Source organism: Odocoileus virginianus, chromosome 26 (genome assembly GCF_023699985.2).
Source record: "Odocoileus virginianus isolate 20LAN1187 ecotype Illinois chromosome 26, Ovbor_1.2, whole genome shotgun sequence".
NCBI classification, from domain to species: Eukaryota; Metazoa; Chordata; class Mammalia; order Artiodactyla; family Cervidae; genus Odocoileus; species Odocoileus virginianus.
In genome coordinates, this window is record NC_069699.1 from 25,638,191 (window position 1) to 25,658,251 (window position 20,061).

General features: G+C 46.8%; 1 long non-coding RNA gene across 3 annotated transcripts in view; it reads right to left on the bottom strand.

Moving 5' to 3' along the window:
• LOC110143888 (uncharacterized) overlaps positions 1-20,061 on the bottom strand; it is a 90,981-nt gene that overhangs the window by 11,892 nt on the left and 59,028 nt on the right. For all 3 annotated transcript variants that reach the window (XR_011483686.1, XR_011483684.1, XR_011483685.1), the window contains exons 2-6: positions 18,577-18,746; positions 4,797-4,998; positions 2,735-2,850; positions 1,010-1,121; positions 6-91 (exon numbers count right to left, since the gene is read on the bottom strand). This is a non-coding gene — a long non-coding RNA (uncharacterized lncRNA). The remainder of the gene's footprint in view (positions 1-5; positions 92-1,009; positions 1,122-2,734; positions 2,851-4,796; positions 4,999-18,576; positions 18,747-20,061) is intronic.

Here is a 20,061-nt window from a genome sequence, read left to right on the forward strand (position 1 = left end):
CTTACCTGATGCTTTAGAAGAATTTGAGTGTTTCAGATCATCCAATACCTTCATCTTGTCTGGAATCCAAAGACAGAAGTACGATCAAAGTCTGTTAGGAAGAAAAAAAAAAAAGGAATCAAACACTCACCATTTAATCTAGCTTTCTGTCATTTCTTGCAGAAAGCCTCAACTTGACCCGTCTATCCTACAGACTTGAATGAGCAAGTTTATCAACCAACATCATGTTTACAATTTGTTTGAAATTTCTTTGGTTTCTGGCAACCATTACTGCCTGTCAGTAATAGCTAACATCTCTGAGATGTTGGATTTCTAAGACACATCTGCAAAATCTATATTTCCATAGAATAACAAGGTACACCAAAGTAGGTGGGCTTCAAAACTGGTATCTTTCAGACTCCAACAACCCATAGGATTCTACATAATGAATTTGCTACAAACTGTTCCCTGATTATAACATTCACACAAGTTTCAGCTACACTACCTCCTGAAAAGACACATGAATGAATGAGATTATAAAGAGTATCATTTTCACTTGTCTTGATGCCAGATAATTTCTCACTGAAACTTGAAGTATCCAGGTGTTAGGTGTCTGAGACTTAGATTCCTTCAACACATCCTGTTTGAACCAAAGTTCCTCCCTTGCAGTCAGAATCTTAAAACTAATTAGTAGTCATACTTCCATTAGAACAACCTAATGAAGATAAGACACTGATATCTTAATGGGGAGGAATAAATATATCTGTTCATTACCTCTGCAAGACCAGGCATTGCAAAGATCATTACCCCTGCTACGTGAGTTTTTGCAAAAGGTGGACTATTGGCACCATGGTTTTCCAATACTCTCCAATGTCAAGTTCCAACAGATTGGATCTTTGGCTCCAGGTCTCTTACCTCACATCTTTCCTCACTAGTCCATGTGTTACCAAGAATCAGAACAGTCAGATGGATTACAAATTGCTGTGAGACATACACAGGTTGCGTGTAAGAGTTAAACGCATGGGTTTACCTGCCTCATGCGTTATCATTGAAGACCAGACTGTTATATGTGGCCACGAGGAGGGCAGACTTCTGATTCTCCGTAACAGCCACTCCCCTGCGTGGGTGACTCAACTTTATTCCTAAGATATAAGGGGAAAGAAATGAGAATTTATTGATTACCTAGTGTTATGCCTTTCAACACAGTAGCCACTAGCTACAGCTGGCTATTAAACACATAAAAATATGGTTAGTCTAAACCAAACTGTTCTGAGAAAATGGCTTTCAAAGACTTAGTACTAAAAAAAAGACAAAATATTTCAGTAGACTCAACACTTTATTTCTACTGGCTAGCACCAATACAGACCATCAGGCATGTGTGTGCAGAACACGTGACCTCTCCCAATTCACAGGACAGTGATGCCAGGCAGATGGCCTTGTCAACAGTTCAGATTAAGAACAGTGTCCAGATGAGTGTGGGGCTGTGATCTAAGTTTGCGCCCCCGATACCCAACCCTTTACCTTTCCCCCTCTGCCTCCACCAGCTTCTCAAGAAGTAATTCTCTGGGTTGAGCTACTCCTCGTAGCCTAGTCAACATCATGATAAATGGAACTGCTTCAAAGTGACAGGCATTTCACTCTGTTCCCCCTGGAGTTTTAAGTGACAAAATATTCTAACACCACGGGCAAAAACACATGACATAAAAATCTAGGAACTGGGGGCACTAATTAAGCTTTTCATCTTTTAAATGAAAACAGGATGCCCTAAAAAGCAAGAACCACAAATGTGATGTGGTAGGACTGTACACTGCCAGGGGAAAGCTAGTTAGAGAACTAATGAGGATTATAAACTAAACTTTGAAAATTAACCAAATACATTATCTAGTTGGAGTCTAAGTAGGTTACAGGTTACTTGTTAGCAAAATTGCCTAGAACCGAAGCAGCAACAATTCTGCCAGAAGCAACCACAACTCCCACTTTTATTTCAGCTTCCCAATTGTTTTAAGTGCATTAAGATTTCTGCAGAGCATCAACTAATTAAAAAGAAATCACTAAAATGGAGATAAGATGCAAGAATTCTCATGGCTACTGCTGTACTCTTCAATTTTGATTAAACATGAATTCCCTAAAGCAGTCAGAAAACAGTGTGGTTCTTTGAATTTTGTTCAGATGGGTTTTCCTGCTTACATGATCCATTTTTCTTAGCTTCCAGTTTGAACTAATCCTGAAAGGGCAGGGGCCATGGGGCCGTGTGCTCTGCCTGTGGCCTGGTACTGCCTTTCAATGGCAGAAAGCTGACCTCAGTGCACTCAGCATCTTTTTAAAATGAAAAATGAGAAATTAATGATCCTTACTTGAATGGGGCTATTGCAGAGTTACATTTGCTTACCAATTTGGTAGTTCTAGAAAAAGTCCTCAGAAACCAAATGAAACTCCCCAGATGTCAGAGCCTCTCAAAAATATATCAGGATTAAACTGAACTGTCTGTTCATTCCTCCTCCTCAGCTGCCACTGCAGACATTATGGGTTTGATTTGAAGAATCATCACTATCTCTGTGCTCCAGGCGCTGTGTCAGAAACCAACACGGATTTGTTCAGCCAGGAGTTTTTGTGCCCGCTGTGTTTAAGGTCATAATGAGTTCTCACGGAGCTCTCCTCAGTTGAGTTCAGTCACTCAGTCGTGTCCGACTATTTGCGACCCCATAGACTACAGCACACCAGGCCTCCCTGTCCATCACCAACTCCCAGAGCTTACTCAAACTCATGTCCATCAAGTCAGTGATGCCATCCAACCATCTCATCCTCTGTCGTCCCCTTCTCTTCCCGCCTTCAATCTTTCCCAGCATCAGGGTCTTTTCTAGTGAGTCAGTTCTTCTCATCAGGTGGCCAAAGTATTAAATAAAAAAAGAAAAGAAAAATCCAATCATCACACCAATACTTTAAACATATCAACAAGGTTGGGGTGGAAGGCAGACAGGAGATCAAGTGCTCGATTTCAGGGAGGGTCTCAGAGTTACGGTTGAGCTGAGAGCCAGTGGATGGATGTAGGTTAACTGGGAAGACAAGTCGTATCTGAGGCAAAGCAAACCATGTGTGTGAAGGCCCAGGGCTGGGCCCACTTTAAATAAACATGGTTGACTTCAAACAAACCAGTGTACTTGACAGAATGATGGGTAGTGAGAGTGGGAGGACAGGTAGGAGCCAAACAGTTGAGGACTCTGGTTCAATTTTACATATACAAGCCCACTCAGCAAAGGATCAGCAAGTCAGCCACTCAGAGTAAAAAACCTACTTGGGTAGAGTAGCAAAGTGGTCCGCCCTCCCCTCCCCTCCCTTCATATACAGACACAACACATCAGGAGGGAAGATGCACAGACATGAGAACAGTGGAGGACGTCAAGGGGGAGGCAGTTGAGAGAGCGATGGAGTAGGAGGTTGGTGTTATCAGATAGAACCTTTTATATATAGAACAGATAAGCAACAAGGTCCTACTGTATCACACAGGGAACTATACTCAATTTTTCCAGTGGAAAAGAGTATTTTAAAGAACATACCCACACACACACATATATATAACTGACTCACCTTGCTGCACAGCAGGAATTAACACTGTAAATCAACTATACTTCAATAATAAAAGAATAGAGCAGCCACTGTAGGAAAAAATTTTAATAAACTTCGTTTTCCCCTCTCTCTTTAAAAATACTTAGAGAGAGAGGGGAAAATGAAATTTGGATGCCCAGGAAACAAATTATACGTGTATCACCTGAGCCTGGAGACCACTCAGGGCATGGCCCAAGCCTACACTAGTGCTCCATATGAAAGATTTGTGTCCCCGGGGAGCCTAATCCCTAAGGTGATACATGAGAGGATGGATCCTCTGGGAAGTGATCAGCTCATGAGGCTGGAGTCCTCGTGAATGGGATCAACACCTTATGCAAGAGGCCCTCCAGAGACCCGCCCTCCACCATGCGATGAGACAAGCAGAGCACCCACTGCGACCCCGAAGAGGCCTGCTCCCGCCCCTGAGCTTGCTGACACCAGGGTCTCGGACGTCCAGTGGTCAGAGATGAGAGAAAGACATCTCTTCTGTTTAGAAGCCACCCCATCTTATCATGTTTTGTTAACAGCAGTCAGAACAGATAGAGACATTTGGTTTCTCTTGGAGGAATCATCACCTGGTACCAAATACTATTACAACCATTTTTCAGAAAACGCTAAAAGGATGCCAGATGTGAGTTACAAATTCAGCCTCTACTGTAGCAGGCAGGGGACAAAGGTCTGTCTAAGGACATAAAGTGCAGTTGACTGGCTTGCTGAGACCTGGGTTCGATCCCTGCGTTTGGGAAGATCCCCTGGAGAAGGGAAAGGCTACCACTCCAGTATTCTGGCCTGGAGAATTCCATGGACTGTATAGTCCAGGGGATCGCAAAGAGTTGTACATGACCGAGCGACTTTCACTGTCACTTCCCTAGCACAGAGTTCTCTCTTATCTAAAAAACAGATATGAAGCCAGCTCTCAGTAAGAGTTAGCTCACTGTGCAAACTCGGGGAACTCTTCTTTAAAAAGTTTGAATGCTTACATGTTACAGGCTCTCTGGTCGCAAGATCCTCCCTCACACCACCTCTCCTCCTATGTGTGGACACCCAGCATTCCACCATCTCTCTTGGTCCACATGCACACAATCTTTTATTTACTTGCCAGCTCTACAATGCGCCCTCCCCCCCCACAGCATAAGGAACTGTTTTCCCTTAGCTAACCTGATTGAATACATGAGATTTTTCCACTGGGGATGAGAAGCTAACCCAGGTCCTACCTGGCCCATCTGCCAAGATTCCACATGGATCACGGAAGTGGCTGGACTGCCTTGCTGCCCTTCTGCCTTCAGCCCTGCTCAGCCCTTCAGGTGTCCAAGGAGCATCTAGTACATACTGATCCCTCTGCCGGGACCAGGAAAACACTGGGGGCAAGTCAGAGATGACTCCCCTTCACAGAATACCCCTTCTGCCAGTGGCAAGCTGAAAAAGAAAAAAAGTGCCAATAAACAAAAGGCAAAGGACTTGCAAATCATGGTGGGCTAACAAGCCCAGGTTGCGAGAAGCACTACCCCCTCAAGCAGGGCCGCTGAGCCCGCAGCACCAGCAGCACCTGGGATATCACTGGAGATGGGAATTCTTGGGCCACCTAGACCAACTGATTCAGACACTCAGGGCCACGCAGGCTGTCTTCCTCAAGCCCTTCAAGTGACTTGATGCATGCCAGTTTCAGAAACAATGTAAACAAACAGGAATTTCGACTGTTTTGGTTCTGAGGATTGGTTTTTCTTTTTTTTTTTTCTTGTTGGTTTCTTTTGATCCCTAATTCTTAGACCAGTTCCTGACATAGCAGGGGCCTTAGAGAATATGTGGACTGAACCGTCAGGTGGGTTATTGTACTTTAAGCTGGGTTATCAGAAAAGACCACCCTAAATATCTAAGTGAGATCTAAAGGTGGGGAAAGAGACAGCCATGCACAGTGTGGGCAAGGATATTCCACGCCACCTCTCACAGAAAGTGCAAAAGCCCTGGGGTCGGAAGGAACTTTCTTTGGAACCAGACTGCATGACAAACCATGCTTTGCAGTTTCAGCGTCCCACCTCTGATTCTAGGAGCCAGAGTCTTACTCCTCCTCAAGGGACACAGAGGTAGGTCTCCTTGTTGTTTAACGAGCCACTGAAAACCCTACCCTGTCTGCAAGCAGGACCGCCTTTCTTACTTGGCTGCGCACGTGAAAGCAGGGCCGCTGTAGCCCAGGAACCCATTTACAGAGCCTGGCTGGTTCTCCCCTCAGGGTGAACTCCCCGTGACCTTGGACAAAGCCGGCCCAGCTGCCACCCAGTAAGCAAGGCGGGAGACCCTGCGTAGTCTGACTTCCTACACTGTACCCTGCAGTCCTCCTCATTTCTAGACAATAAACAAAGAATGCTCCAGAACAAATTCAAGACGGCTTCACAAAAAGGAGATGAACAACAGCTGATGAAAGAAAGCAATGACAAATCCGACTGCAGTGACTCAAGGTGCCTGGGGCCAGAGGAGCGGGTTGGGGTCAGGTCAAAGCTGATGCTCACAGAACTGTAAAGACCCAGCTCCGGTCTACACAACATACAAGGCCAACCAGCCTGAGCGACTCGGAGGAGGCCACTCGCCTCCTCCCCCACATTCACCTTCATCCAGGAAAAAAAAAAAAAAAGATTCAATCTTTAATTACACCCCTTGGGAAAATATCCTTTTAATACTAAAAAATACCTGCAGAATATTAACATAGATACTTTTTACAATTATAAAAGGGAAAGAATGTGCTGTAGATGTCTTTAAGATCCTCACAATACTTTTTCACTTCTACCAGACAATCAGAACTTAGATGAGGGGCAAGCAAACTTTTTGAGTAAGTATCACAGGTTATGTGGAGACAGAGACAGAATCAAGGATGTGAACATTTCCACAACTTTCAGTGATGAACTTCAAAGTATATGAGTACAATTTTTAGAAATACAGGACTACTAATGAGAAAAATGAAATCAAGTTATGTGGGGGGGGGGGGGGGGGGACAGGTAACATTCTGTTTACCTGGGGATCAAAGCTAAGGGTTCCTATCATTAAATCGATTACAAATATTCATCAGTAAAAACCATTCTTCAATCATGGGCTGTAAAACAACAGATGGCAGACTGCATTTAGCTCACAGGCCCTAGTGTGCTGATTTCTACCTGAGATCCTGTATTAGGATTCTCTGAAGAAACAGTGTGAGAGTGAGTGTGAGAGAGAGTGTGTGGGTGTGTATGAGATAGAAAGGTATTTTCTATAAGGAATTGGCTGTGTGTGTGTACACACAGATACATGTGTATGGCTGCAGACAGAGAGATATTTTCTATAAGGGATTGGCTCACATACTTGTGCAGGAAGCAAGCCCCATGATGTGCGTGGTGAGCTAGCAAGCTGGAACCCAGGAGAGCCAATGGTGCAGTCCTGGTTGGAAGGCAGGTCGGCTCTAGACCCAGGAATTGCTAATGTGTCAGCTTGAGCCCAAAGGCAAGAAAAACCTGATGTCTTAGTCCAAAGGCCATCAGGCAGGAAGAAATCTCTCTGGAGAGGAGTAGCATCCTTTTTGTTCTATTCAGGACATCAACTGAGTGGATGAGGCCCGCCCACACTGAGAGGAATCTACTTTACTCAGTCTCTTGAATTAAATGTTCATCTCATCCAAACACACCTCCACAGGAATACCCAGGAACATGTGTACCCAACTAACTGGGCACCCCAGGGCCAGACAAGGGGACACACAAAGCTGACCGCAACAGACCATCTTTATTTTAGAACTCCTCATGAGACCACGCTTTCAAAAATCAAGTCTCCTTCTTCCTTCCCACAGCCCTTAGCTGCTGTGAAGCATCCTGGAAAATGCCACAAGTGCAGGATGACCTGCTCCCCTAATACCGTGGGAGAGTGCAGCCCTGCCTACACTTGGACAGGTAGAGCTCCACCATGCAGGTGGAGGGCCTGACTCTGTCCCACTGGGGCCCGATGCATCCCTAGAGATGCCACAGCTGTTCCATCCAAGCACGTGTGTCTCCTGGATTCCCTGACGGGCCATTTCCCTGCCCCAAGCACCCCTTGCTTCACACCCTGTTTGGAAAACAATTTGTCGGGCACAGAGTCAACATGGAAATGTCTTTCAGCTTTATTTCTGACTTGTGCCCATGGGAAGCTATTCTGTACGTCCTGCCCTAACTGCTCTGAGAACCGTCCTCAACCACCCATCAGCTCCCAGCACCTATCCCGGCTTGACTCGGATGTGTAAGAGCCTCTGCCTACCTTCCCGATAATGGATTCCTCTAGAGTAAACGAGTCCTGCGGGGCTGGAGCAGGAAAACAAGAGGGAAGTGACGAAATACGGTCAGAGGGGATGGCAGGTACCTGGAAGCAGCCTTCTAGGGGCCTCTAGGGAAGCAGGTGGTTTTCATAAGGATCTGATGATTTAATAAGCAAACCTGACTGATGCTCTCTGTAGGCTTGAAATGAATGCTAGGCCCCAAGTCCTTGAGGCTTCCCATGCTGTGTGTACCAAGGTCTTCCACAGGTCATGGCAAGGCCACCTCAAAAAAGCCCTTCCTCCAGCTTCCGTCTGGAATGGGGGATGTCATACCATCATCCCTATCTTGGTGTTCCCTAACATAATTCAAAGTTTTTGGTGAGCTATGTCCCAGCCTCCATATTCACAGGTGGAGTTCCTAACCCCCAGCACCAGAGGAGTGCTTATTTGAAGAAAAGACCTTTAAAGAGGCCATCAATTTAAAATGAGATCCTCAGGGTGGGCTCTGATCCAATATGGCTGACATCCTTATACAAACGGGCATCTGGAGACAGACCCAGGGAGAAGGCCATGTGAAGAGGAAGGCAGGGATGGAGCTGATGCCTCTACAAGCGCAGGGGTGCCAAAGGTTGCCCACCAACCCCCAGAAGCCGGGAGAGAGACTAGGAATTGATTCTCACTCACAGCCCCTGGAAGGAACAAACCTGCCAACAGCCTGACCTCTGAACTTCTAGCCTAGAACCGTGAGAGAATGTGTTGCCGTGCTTTCTGCCTCCCAGCTTGTATTCCGTGACGTCAGCCCCAGCAGACAAGCGCGCTCAGCACAGAGCGTGGAGAAGAGGCCTGGCCTCCCCCTGCAGTGAGGTTTCCTACCCTTTTTCTTGCTTTCTCTCAAATACGAGCATTGCCTGGGTCTTTTGTTTTGCTTTGGCCGCACCACACAGCATGTGAGATCTTAGTTCCCAGACCAGGAATTGAACTCACGCCCCTGAGATGGAAGGGCTGTCTTAAGCACTGGACCACCAGGGAAGTCCAGATCATTGCCCCGTTTCTGAGTATCTATTTAAAAGTGAAGTAAAATCACAGCCAGTCTCCAGAGAGCCGGGTGTAGGCATCACCACGGGGTCAGTAGACAGGGTGCAAACTGGTGACTTGTCACGTCTCCAGACAAAAGGCAGGCGGCCCAGATTCCAGTGTTAGAACAGCAAGAAGGAGGAGGAGAATCCAGCCTCTCACCCTGGATTTCAGGGCCCAGGACAGTGACTGGACCTCTGGCTGGATGGGAAAGGCTGGGGCGTGAAGAGGGTATCCTTCCCTCACCTCTGCCCAGAAGCCTGGCCCCAGAAGCAGGGGACAGACGACATCTCACGGGGCCCCCAGAGGGTGTACACATCCCGGCAGGAAAAGAGGGGGAGGGAAGGGTCTCGGCCAAGACGCCTCACACAGTCACCCACTGGGGAGGCGGCCGTGGTCAAACCCACGACACCTTCATAAGGATTCTTCTCAACAGAAGTCAGAGTTCGAGTCTAACTCTGCTCAAAGGGTCAACAGCACAGTCTTGAATATCTTCAAAATATTAAGTCTACCAAGATGCTAAGAAGTATTTTCATGAAAACATTCTATATTCTGAAAGGGATATAGATATCCTGGATTAGACCAAGTGAAACATTATTTCTTGACTGTAGGACCCTGCAGTGACTTTGATATGACATGGAACATTATAAGCCTCCTCAAAAAAGAAAGAGATACAAGCACTTAAGTGTGGAATCTGAAATATGCTGCAAAAGAACAAATCTATGAAACAGAAGCAGACTCACAGACACCGAGAACAGACCTGTGGCTGCCAAGGGAGAAGGATGGACTGGGAGTTTGGGATTAGAGGATGCAAACCATTACACAGAGACTGGATAAACAACAGGGTCCTACCGTACACACAGCACAGGAAACTATATTCAGTATCAGAATGGAAAGGAATATGAAAAAGGAATTATATATAATAGTTCTGCTGTATGGCAAAAACTACCATAACACTGTAAATCAATCACGTTGTTCAGTTGCTAAGTTGTGTCCGACTCTTTTATGACCCCAAGGACTGTAGCCCACCAGGGCTCCTCTGTCCGTGAGATTTCCCAGGCAAGAAAACTGGAGTGGGTTGCCAGTTTCTTCTCCAGAGAATCTTCCCGACCCAGGGATCAAACCTGCGTCTCCTGCAATGGCAACGAGATTCTTTATAGCTGATCCATCAGGGAAGCCCCAAATCAACTATAAATAAAATACTTTCTTAAAAAAGAGAAATATCAAAGACTCCAATTTTATTGCATTGCCAACTTTTCATCGTATAGTTCTTTTCACAACACCCAATCACATCTCTGAGAACAACTTACTAAAGGAAGTAATTGGATAATGCTGGTAATGAGCTTTGAAGGATGAATACTTTGAGAGAGAAAGCAGTAAATCAGCTGACAATCAAACCAGCCAGCCAGATGTCCATGACTCCCCTGCAGAGAAAGGAAAAGTTAGTCCCTGCCATTTTCTCCTCACAGGTCTCTACCTGGGGCAGAAAGAGCTGGAGTCCATAAGAAACATCCTCCAATTCTCCCACATCAAGGAACCGAACTACCATTTAAAGATCGGTGAGGCAGTAAAAGTAAGAAATTATTCCAAGCAGAAAACCTGAAAAAGCTTAAAACGTGATTCGCTTTCCTGATAAGAGCGATGCATGGAGGTGACCATAAATTGTTGCTAACAGCCTTCTACAGGCCTATCTTTGGTGCAACAGGATCAGAAGGCAAACAGAAACTGAATTCTTAGCTATTAGCCCATTAAAGATGCCTTCCAGCCTAGGGCACACAGATAAGAACCCTCAACAAGATAGTCAAACAGGTTTTATCGGGTCCTTAGTCCATGCGGTCATAGAATTATGGACTTGGAAACTTTCTCAGTCTAACCTTCTCACTTTGAAGTTAAAGAAAGTTAGCCCAGTGGGGCTGAGAGGTACTGAAGGTCACCTAGCGGGTTCATGGAAAACCAGGAACAGAAAAACCTCAGCTTCCTCTTTACACTCCGCGCTCTTATCACTATATGATTGTCCTGTTACTGCATTACTGTATCCCCAAGGGCTATAGGAGTCAAGTAAAATCAAGGAGAACCTGTCAAGTGTCTGGGAGCAGGCAGGTGCTAAAAGAGCAGCTGGGACAAGTTCTTAGTATTTAAGAAATGGCAACCCACTCCACTATTCCTGCCTGGGAAATCTCATGGACAGAGGAGCCTGGCAGGCTACAGTCCATAGGGTCGCCCAGAGTCAGACATAACGGAGTGCACACATATACACATACATACCAAATGCCAGGTGCTGAGCTAAGTTCGTAAACCTCGGCTGGCTTGTAGAAAACCCCCTTGAAGTGTGTGCCTTTGCATCAGTGAGGATGTCAGCTTTCTGTAAGTCTCAGGGACCTGCTCAAAGTCACACACAGCAAATGGCAGGGCTGCCAGGGGCCCTCAGGGCTCACCACAAGGCCAGTGCTCTTGACTGCTACCTACAGGACCCTCTGGGCCAGTCCTGAAATCAAGAGCATCACTTTAAAGAAACAAGACTGCAAAACAACTATACTCCAAAAAAAAAAAAAAAACCAAAACACTAATTAAAAAAAACATAAAATTACCTTCCTCAGCAAGGGAGAAAATAAAGAATACATTTTTTCAGATTTCCGGTAGCGTAAGGATACTCATGCAACCAAAGGCATGAGTAAGAGTGACCCCGTGAGGTCAGTTTGCCTCTGTCCTTATTAGGCCTCTGCGAGTGTCCACCTCAACCCTCTGTAGTCTTTTCTTTTTCTCTTGCCAGAGTGAGAGTAAGCCTACAGAGCTTCTTCCACAAGAAAACACCTGAAGAACCATTTCTATATTCGCCTAGATGCTGATGCACAATTACATGCTTACTTACAAAAGTACAGTAATCTCTGTAATGTTTTCCCCATAAAAAGACACCATGGCCATTTGCCTGTGTAAATGAATGCAAGTCTATATCCTAACTTTCACAATAACATGGGGGACCACCACAGGGGTGCACACGCTATGAGCTGAGACTTCTACAGTGGCGCCAACGTCCGACTATCCTAACCGGTTCTGCAGTAAACTTGCTGGTAGAATCATGTCTGTTCCACAGTTTCATTACTGAGGCATCCCACAAGTGGAACTGCAAAATCCTTTTTCATTTTGAGAGATACCACCTCTAGAAGGTTGTGCCAAGGCTCCACTGACCAGCTGTGTGGAATGTGTTAGCAGATCCCTTACTAAACAACCAGAGAAATGCCATCCATACAGACAACTGTCTGTTCACACAAGGCAAACACCCAAGCCAACTCAACCCAAGTCAGACATCCTCTCAGCAGGGCCACGATTATAGTCTTTTTAACTGATCTTCCAGTTCAGTCTTACCCACCCCAACCATCCTTCCTCCACAAGGCAGTCAAAAATATCTCTCTCAAATATAAATCTGATCACGTCCCCCTGAGCCTAAATGTTCCACTTCTCCAGATCCTACAAATGACCGCTCCAGCCCTACTGATGCTCTGCCACCCCTTCCATTTCTTCCAGAACATTCTTTCCCACTCAGGACCTTGGCAAACCCTGCTTTCGTTTTCTAGAATCTCTTCCTTGCCTCTCCCCCTGGTCACTCCTCCTCTCCTTTCAGGAACTTCTCAGAGAAACTTTGCCATTCACACACATCTTGCAGACTAAGGAATGTCCCCCACTGTTAACATGTACAACACTTAATATTTTACTTTCTAAAATGTATTAAAATGTTAGTCTGTCTGTCTGTCACCTCTGATTGACTCTAAGCTCCATGAGGACACGCTGAGACCCAGCACGGTGCCTCTGACGCAGGAGACACCTGATGAACGGCAGAAAAGAGAGAGGGAGGGCGGGAAAAATGAAGGGAGGAGAAAGAAGCAGGAGGGGGGGGGGGGGGGAGGGATTTAGATTTTCCACTGAGATTTTCCAAAGAGAGGGAAAAGGGGGGGAAGACCTTACAGCCACGAGTGTAGAATCAGAGATGAGTTCTTTTTTCCCCTCACATTTCCTTTAGATTCAGCCACTGGATAAATACTGATCAGAACCCGTCATGTCCTAGGCACTGCTGCAGATAGCAGAGAAGGTGCTTAGCCTTCTGGAGGCCCTGTCTCGGGATGGGAGTGAAAAGAGAGAATAAACAATGAACACAGACCTGAACAGGACAGCCAGGGAGAAGAAGCCTGTAACCCAGTAGGCCACGCAGAACGAGTGTGCACACTGCTACAGGCGGTCAGGGCAGGCCTCTCTGAGCAGGTGCCATGTGAGGACGTGGCACCAAGAACGCAGGCCAGGGCAAAGCGCACATGGCTTTTAAAAATAAGATGCCGGCGGCTTTACTCTGAAGCCGATGGACAACGCCCACCTGGCAGAGAGAAACCGACGTCCTTGGTACGCAGGTTAGACTCCTAGGGCTCTGACAGCACCGTGCCTCAAGCTGAGCCAGCTGACACCACGGTCACTGCTTGTCTGACAGCGCTGGAGGCCAGAAGTGTGAGGCCAACGTGATGGCAGGACCGCACTCCCTGGGAAGGCTCCAGGGAAGACGGTGTTCCATGCTTCTCTTCCCGCTCCCAGGGCCCAGGTGCTCCTCGGCTCGTAGATGCCACACCCCAGGCCTGACCCCAGCGGCGCCTGACCGTCTTTACAAGGCCCTCCCGTCCTCTGTGCTCCTGTCTCCAGGCCCAAACGCCCCCATTTATAAGGACTCTGGTCACGCAGGATTAGGGCCCACCCCCCAGACCTCAATTTACCTGGACCACCTCTGTCTAGACCCTCTCTCCATACGATTGAATAAGCTGAAATTCTTAGAGAGGAAATGCAATCTATCAGCTGGAGATTAAATTTAAAATGTTTAAAAGGGTTTAATGGCATCTAATAGAACATTATCTCAAATAATAAAGTCTCCTTTAATGTGATTGCTAAAATGTGAGGTTTATAAATAAGGAGATTAAGAAGCTGGGATTATAAATTTAAAGAAAAAGTAGAGTATGACTCTAATAAACTGATTTTTTTAAGAAGTACTGAATAATTTTTATACCATCCAGGATGCCACAAAACTCATATTAACACAAAGAAACCCTGCCCTCCCCCGCCCCCACATGAACCGCGAACTTCCAGATGTTCAAGCTGGATTTAGAAAAAGCAGAGGAACCAGAGATCAAATTGCCAACATCCACTGGATCATCAAAAAAGTGAGAGAGTTCCAGAAAAACATCTACTCCTGCCTTTGTTGCTGAGTTCTCTATAAAGCTACAAAATCTTACCAGCAGAATGTTAAGAAACTCCCTCTTCATACCCTCAGCAGCAAAATATATTGTAATTTCAAAATATTAATGACCTAGTTAACTTAATTTCCATTTCTTTGACTACTAGTAAATGAAATTTTTCTAAAAATAAAAAAATGAGCTACAAAATTGTAATCACAACCCCTGAAGCTCCAATCCTTTGGCCACCTGATGTGAAGAGCCGACTCACTGGAAAAGACCCTGATGCTGGGAAAGACTGAAGGCAGGAGGAGAAGGGGACGACAGAGGATGAGATGGTTGGATGGCATCACCGACTTGATGGACAGGAGTCTGCGAGAACTCCGGGAGACAGTGAGGGACAGGCCTGCCTGGAGAGCGGCAGTCCACAAGGTCGCGAAGAGTTGGACACGACTGAGCACCTGGACAAGAATAACGCACACGAGGGCCTGACATCAGCATCGCCTCACCCGGGTGGACAGGGTATCCCCCATCTCCCACCCACAGGGCCTGGGCTCAGATGGCCCTGGCTGCTGGCAGCTAAGGCGGCAAGAGAGGTCATGTCCTCCTCGGCTCGGGGGATGAGTGGCCGTGCTGGCCACATCCTGGGTCCAAGTGATGCGGAAGTCCTGCTGTTCCTGCTAATGGGCCAGAGCAGCAGAAACGCCGAGCCCTAACTCCTCTGCCCTCGAGAAAGGTCAGCTCACAGCCTGCATTTTATGTTCACCCACTGCAACATCCGAGCAACTGTCAGAGCAGTTAAATGCAGGCTGACTTTAAGCCTTGAGAAGAGGGGATTAATCCTAACAAATCAGGTGGGCTGGGGGGGGGGGTCTCTGCTGATGACCGGGTTGCGTTAACAGCGTGTCTCTGCACACAGAGGCCCCATCTTTATGGCTCTGCCAGGGCGAGGATAAACCCCAGGCTCGTAATGTCTCGCCCCGCAAGGCTGTGATAATCCTCGCCGTTGTCTCAGCTGAGTGAGTAACAGTGAAAATGGATGAAAAGTATATGTTTATGTCCTTCCTATTAAATTCACAGCTATAAACACAGAAGGCACTAAAGGTGATGGCGGCGCTGACGAACGCCTCCTTTTTGAAGAGCAGCGAGAAGGTTAAAACAACAAAGAGAAAGGCAGCAATTCCAGGTCCTGGGATTTGTCACCCAGCCTTCTCTCCGCTTTTGGCCCTTCCCTCCCCCTGCATCTAGTTTAATGTCAAAAATATACTTTGTGGGCAGAAGGAGACGCAATGAAATCAGAACAGTTTTCTTTCTGGGCTGGAAGTTTAGTCTTAAGGTGACCTCAGAAGACTTCTGACAGCCTCCCTCTATCACCACGTGTCATACACATGTCATTACTGCACTGTCTGTGTCGTCCTGCCCAGGGGGACATTCCTGCGTGCCCCTAAGAGTTCTGAGGTCAGCGTCTGACTTAGAATTTCTCTGGTATTCTCAGAGAAAGAAAACATCCACAGTTGGGACTAGGGAGAGACACTGACCTTGGGTGTAAAATTTAAGTGGGTACCAAAACCTTCGATACTAAGGAGAGATAATATTTTAATGCAATCCCTTTAAAAAAAAAAATCAAAGCATCAACTTATGGCTCTTATATTGGTCACCTATTTTTGTAAATAAAGTTTTATTGGAAATCCAGGGCTGGGATTAGAGTAAGGCAAGTGAGATGGTGGTTGGTGGTGGTGGTGGTTTAGTCGCTAAGTCATGTCCGACTCTTGTGACCCCATGGACTATATCCCGCCAGGCTCCTCTGTCCATGGGATTCTCCAGGCAAGAATACTGGAGTGGGTTGCCATTCCCTTCTCCAAAGGATCTTCCTGACCCAGGAATCGAACCCAGGTCTCCTGCACTGCAGGCAGATTCTTTACTAACTGAGTTACGAGGAAGCGTGAGATAGTGAGGTAAGTAGTAAGGCAAGTGAGATAGTGTGGGACAATCACAGGGTCACATCCTCTTTTTTTTTTTTTTTTTTTTTTACAATTTTGGTATTTTGTTTTCATGGATTTTGGTATTCTAAAAACATTATACAAAAGTACTATTCACATCTTTAGTACTAAAGTGAGTTTTCTGGCACCATTTGAAATTTATACTCTATACCCCTCACCCAAATCCCTGCCCCAACCAACTTTTCTGAAGTTCAGTCGGTTTTCTGATGGAGCCCACCATCCTGACTTTTCCGAAGTTCCGTTCTATTATAACTGACATTACCAATATGCTCCTATTTACAAGCACTGTTCCAAAGATATTTCAAATGCATCCGTTTGCTCATTGAATTCCCCACTGAGTGTATAAACTGAGACACTGAGAAGTCAAGTGACTTGCCCCTGGTCAAACAGCTCACAGAGGACCTGGGATCTGAACTCAGAGATTCCGGCTCTGCGACTGGCCTCAGCCACCGGTTCACTCTACACTTGTTTTTTTTTTCCCTTGTTCTCTTCCATTTCTAAACATATTCCATCCACTTTCTCAGCACACAGTGATTTCTTAATCCAATTTACCCGGCTTTATGCTGATAAGTTATTTCTACTGTCAGACACAGATGGCTTTGCAGGAGACCAGCCAGCTAAGTGCATGGCCTAAGAATGCAATACAACTTGCTTTTCTAACCAGCTAGATTGGTTTAAGCGGTGAGATAAATATTGCGCTAAGAGCAGCTCCAGCACATCGTGGGGAGAGAGATGTGGCCCCCATTCAGGCTGGCTGTGGGAGCTCCCAGCACCCTTCCTAGGGTGTTCAGGATGCAGTGGCTCGCGTCAGCGGCTCCTTTGTGTAAACTTTGGGATTCATGTCCTGCCTGCAGCACTGAAGCGTGGGAAATGGCTGCCCAGGGTTGCCCACGTTTATGCGCTCTCTCCTTGAGTGGCTTCCACAGACGTTATCTCTTCTTGCAATCCCTGTTCCTTTCGGGGAGAAGGAAGGTTGTTGGCGATGGCTTTAGCACAATAATTACTAGTGGCGCCTTAGGAACAATTATTAAAAACCATCATTATCATCCTCACTACTAACCCTGATGGACCTGGAGTAGCTGGCAAAGCGGGTTCTCCCCGTGCCCGGGGCTCTGCTACATCACTGAAAAAGCTCCCAGGACTGTGTGGCTCACAGCGCAGCTGATGACACCCTGACCAGGGTCTCTGGTGATGTACAAATCAAGAGGCGCCTTTCTCAGATTAAAAACCACAAAATAGCCATTTTTGGGAAGTCCCCATTCATCCTGACAGTGACTCTGCAGGAAAGGGTGACACTGTTTAAAGAGGCACAAGGACTTCAACTCCACCACTGACCAGCTCGGGTCTCTGGGCAGCTCACCCCACACCTTGGAGGGTTGTTGAGGGCATCCGACTCCCTATTCCATGCCACCACCCACACCTGTGAATGTGGCTGCAGGAAACATGAAGGGGCTCACTGATGCCATGTGAAATTCACGCTCACAACTCGCAGATGCGCACAACTTTCAGGCACCCACCAAGAATTTCCAGGCCAAGTGCACCTCTCTGGTTAAGTTTACTTTCCCAGTTTCTCAATGACTCTCTCACACCTTCCGTGTCCTCAACCCCACCTATGTTTCTCGCCCGCCGTCTCCCAGCCAGGGCCCCAGCTGACTCTTCAGGAAGAAAGTGGAAGCAGTAAGACAAGAACTCCACTGTGATGTCCACCACTTTGACCTGCAGGCAGACACCCGTCTCTGTTTAAAATGGTCAGTTCTCATCAAGAAAATGTGATTCAAAACTGTAAAGCAATTACCCTTCAATTAAAAATAAATAAATTAACAAAAAAGAAACTGTGATTATTCCTGTCCTCTAGGTGTGTCCCCCTTCCTGAGAGTTTAGCTCCACTCTTGCCTGTGACATCATTACTTCCCTGCTAACTGGATCATTGGAAGAAAAGAAAAAAGGAGCATCTCCCATCTTAAAAAAAAAAATTCCTCCTGCTTAATCCCAGGAACCCCTGCAGACATCACAGCATCTCCCGGATCCCCTCCACATCAGTGATCTAATTCTGTGTCCTCCTGCTGTTTGCACTTCCTCAAAGCCTGTTTCCTTCCTCACTGACTCCAGCTGGACGCCTGTCCCCACAAGTGTACACGAGTCCTCAGCGGCCCAGGGGGCCCCTTGTGCTGATCAGGGCTGAGAGCCCGTTTCTGACCTCATCGCCCCCCGATTTCCTAGCACCCTTCAGTGTATCTACTCACACGCTCCTTGACACCCTTGCTCGACGTCCAGCCACCGCGATCCTCTGTCCGTCCTACCCAACGGCTGGTGCTCAGCGCCCCGCGCCCCGGGCTCCCAATATCACTGCCCGCGCCCCCCATGGTGGGACAGCAGAAAACCTTCTGGGTTCCGCCGTAAGCTCCTCCTAGTTCATTTCATGTAGCTCCATGACTGTATCATTTATATGCAGTGGCTCCCCAACTGTTACCTGGACCGCATCCTCCCGGCACTGACTTCACGTCCCTGCCTGTACGCGGGAGACTCCGGATGGCAGGGCGCGGAGAGCTGAGAAGGCTCCATGTCCCGAACCCCACGGCGCTCACATGCATGTTATTCGCTCAGGAAAATTCATCCTTGGCGACGGCTGTGTTCTTCTGGCTGAAATAAAAAGCACTGTCCTTTTAAATTAACATTCTGGAGCCATACTCTCACAGTTGCTCTTTTCTATAAACTTGCTCCCTAGACTCCCCCGAAGACACCCCAAATCTCGACACTATTCTTGGTGATTCTCCTCCCATGTCCAGGTCACCTGCACCTCCTGCCTTTTCTGCTGCTAGAACAAATCCTTTCTTGGCCTTCTCCCCTGACCACATGGTCAGGGCATCAGTGCCTCTCCCTGAGTTCCTGTAAGTTTCCGATGGGCTCCGTGGATCCCACCCAGCCTTTCTTTCATTGCACCCCAAAGGGAGCATCCAAGTGAGGGGCCAAAGCTGCACTCCAATCCTGCTTCTTTGCCTGCCCTCACCTTACAGAAATGAAAACTCTGCAAAGGATTCTCATGGTACGTGGGGTAAAACTTGATGCCTCAGCCGGCCTAGAGCATCCCACAGCCTCAGTGCCCAGAGCCTCCAATCTCTTCTAAATCCTCCTTAGCACTCACAGAGCATCAACCATTGATCCTTTTACAGGCTTCTTGGTGACATCAGTTTCCACCTCCAGGTTTTGCTCCAGCTGCTCTCAATGTTTCTGCAGACTCTCCCCTGGCCTTGGCAGAGCAGCTCCCTCTCATCACTCAGAAGTCAGTTTAAATATTCTATCTCTAGGGACACCTGCCCTGACACCCCCAGTCTAAATACGTCCCCTCGTAACTTTCTAGCACTCACCCCTTTTACTCTACACACAGTACATAAGACTACCTGACAATATTGACCTTGCTTATTTTTTTACTGCCCGTCTCTCACCGCCATCAAGAATGTAAGTTCCCCCAAATAGAGACGTCTGTTGGCCTCTGCAACCCACCCACCTCAATTTAAAACACTGCCTCGCCATATGGTTGGAGCTCAATAAATATATGTTGAAATAAATCTGTATAGCACATAATTCATAGAAACTAGCCCAGAATATATACATACATATACATATATATATATATGTATGTATAAAGCACGTAATTCTGTGTGTGTTTATGACTCCCACTTTCCGCCACACTGCTTAAAGATATGAGGACCCCATGATAAGTCAGCAAAAGAACTGAGACTCCCGGAAAGCCTTCACTGATGACCACATACAGTTGGCCCTGCTTCCTTCCCAAAATCTCAAGATACTTGTTGTTGTTCAGTCGCTCAGTCATGTCCAACTGGTGGCGACCCCATGGACTGCAACACACCAGGCATTCCTGGCCTTCACTATCTCCTGGAGTTTGCTCAAACTCACACTACAAAGGTTAAAAAAAAAAAGTATAAACTCACAAGAA